Here is a 2,625-nt window from a genome sequence, read left to right on the forward strand (position 1 = left end):
CTCCAAGATGAACATGAGCCGGCAGTGTAACGAGGCCATCAACAAGGCCAATCGCACCTTGTCATGTATTAGCAGGTGCATGACTAATAGAACAAAGGAGGTGATGCTCCCCCTCTATGCGGCACTGGTCAGGCCGCAGTTGGAGTACTGTGTCCAGTTTTGGGCGCTGCACTTCAAGAGGGCCGTGGGGAATCTCGAGAGGGTCCAGAGGAGGGCCACTTGCATGATTAATGGCCTTCGTGATAGACCCTACAGGGGGAGGTTGAGAGAGCTGAATCTCTTCAGCCTTCACAAGAGACGGCTGAGGGGAGATCTTGTGGCCGCCTATAAATTTATTAGGGGAGGTCAACGGGGACTAGGGGAAGCGCTGTTTACTAAGGCACCCCAGAGAGTGACTAGGAATAACGGGTGTAAACTAGTTGCGAGTGGATTTAGATTAGATATTAGCAAGAAATTTTTCACAGTAAGGGTGGCCAGGATCTGGAATGGGCTTCCAAGAGAGGTGGTGCTATCACCTAGCTTGGAGGTCTTCAAGAGGAGGCTAATCACCTGGCTGGGGTCATCTGACCTCGGTCCTCTTTCCTGCCAGGGGCAGGGGGTCAGACACGATGATCCATTGTGGTCCCTTCCGACCCTACAATCTATCAATCTATGAATTCTACTCATCCCTTTTATATCTGTCTGCTTACTACTTTGCCCTCTGGCTTCTAGTTTTGGCATGGTTCTTTGAACGCTACACTAATCAAAGCGTCCACATTAGTTTCTGCTCCTGCACCCTACCTACCTACCATCACAGACTGTTGACTTGCCAGTTGATACTTGAAAACTAACTCAATTAGATTACACACATTTTAATAAGTAGTTTGTTGAAGAATATATAACCAATGGATCTTTCCCATATGCAGTGTACTGGGGAACCAGAATTTGAATGCGTTATGAAGAGTTAGCCCCAAAATAGCTGGCATTTAAATTTGTATCCTATGAAGCAGATACATGGTACACAAGCAGGCAAATGAGGTAACTAATCCCACCAGTTAAAGTAATCAATTCACCTATGTCCCCATCTCAGTAGAAAGGGAGAACATATGCATGTAGGCCCAAATTGAAGGATATTTAGGACTTAAAGAGTTAGGCACCAAATTCCCATTTCTTGTCTAAAGCAGGGAACATTCCCATTCCAAGTAAGCCTAAATCAATCCTGCTGTTAAAATAATAGTTAAGAAACAGTTCCAAGAACAATTGAACATCATGCCCTTATGTAAAAGACTGCATGTCATGGTTGAAACAGATTTATATTATGCCCTATTTTAATAAAAGCTGCTTAATGAAAACTTCAACCCTTGAGTCAGATGCCTATAAACATTCAGACTGCAACTACAGCAATTATTAATTTGGAAAATTATTGTAGCGAAAGGATACATTTTTAGCTGTGGTTAATACAATGCAGCAGCTGGAAACAGGCAAGAGAAACCAAAAATCACATGACCAGCTAGCTTTCCATGGACCACCAGCCCTCAGTTTAGGAAGCTCTCATTTAAAACAAGTGTTCATAATAAAAATATGGTTAACAGACAGGCTGAATTTCACTCAATTTCAATATCTTACCAAACAAGTATAAGAGATACAGAAAAGCCTGCTCGGACAAAAAAGAGGAGTAAGATGGCTTTAATTGTTTAAGGTAGAGGAACATTCATATTAAACTACTACCTTACATTTTTTGGCAGATGAAACTTAAATTTAACTTATTTACACTGAGTGTAAAATTATAGCATAAACCTCAACTGAAACAATATTGCCTTGCTAAACAGCTCTCATCAAGAGTTTCAGAAATCATGATGTAAACAGCATTTGAGACTCTAACCAAGGACTTCCTACTGTAAAAATTTTCCTGGAGAATGAAAATGTGATCAACATTTAACTGTGGTCAAACACAGTTATTTTCTTTTCTCAGAAGTTTTCTGACTACCCAGATCTTCAACATGAAAAGCAGTCCCTTTACAAATAAAGAACAGCTAGCAACATAGCAGGGAATGGAGAGGAACAGATTATAACCAGTTGTCAGCAAATATTTTCAGTAGACTGAAACAAAAATAATCGTTATATATCAACAACAATAAGATTACTGTGCAAGGAAAACACCATATTTGCTGTATCCTCTGAAAACAGGTTCAGCAAACAAGCAAAAAAAGTTTTGCACCTTACCGTGAACTGTGTGCGCCACTTCTTTTAACATTCGGTTATGCTATTTCCGCAACAAATAGGACAACGTTACAATTTTCCATAGTTACTTGAATTTCACATACAACACATTACTCCCATTTTCTAAACTGTATTTCTCAAAATTAGAGGTTGACAAGTGTCAAATGTAATTTATTAGGTGCTTACTGAACAACAAAGCTGAATAGCGTAGCCACATACTAAATCATCACTGGTGACGGGAAGATAACCCAACAGTTAGGCCACAGCTAACAGAAATGAGCGGAGGAGGAGACCAGTAAATCACAGGGTAGTAATATAACTATCTCCCCCAGCCCCCATCAATGAGCACCCATTATTTTCACTGTGGAGAACCTCCTTCATGTATAAAACAGGCACCATCAAAAAGTAGTATAGAATCCACCGCTC

The 2,625-nt window shown here is 40.6% G+C and overlaps 1 protein-coding gene across 12 annotated transcripts in view; it reads right to left on the minus strand.

Annotated features, from left to right (window-relative positions):
* The window catches only part of TBCK (TBC1 domain containing kinase), a 187,895-nt gene that overhangs the window by 183,263 nt on the left and 2,007 nt on the right, over nt 1-2,625 (minus strand). Inside the window, exon 1 of one of the 12 annotated variants that reach the window (XM_025208795.1) lies at nt 2,203-2,223. The exons of the other annotated variants lie outside the window; for them this stretch is intronic. The gene's annotated coding sequence lies outside the window, so the exon portion shown is untranslated. Of the gene's footprint in view, nt 1-2,202; nt 2,224-2,625 lie in introns of those variants that run through there. 12 annotated transcript variants of the gene reach the window in all.

This window comes from Alligator sinensis, unplaced genomic scaffold (genome assembly GCF_000455745.1).
Source record: "Alligator sinensis unplaced genomic scaffold, ASM45574v1 scaffold1092_1, whole genome shotgun sequence".
NCBI classification, from domain to species: Eukaryota; Metazoa; Chordata; order Crocodylia; family Alligatoridae; genus Alligator; species Alligator sinensis.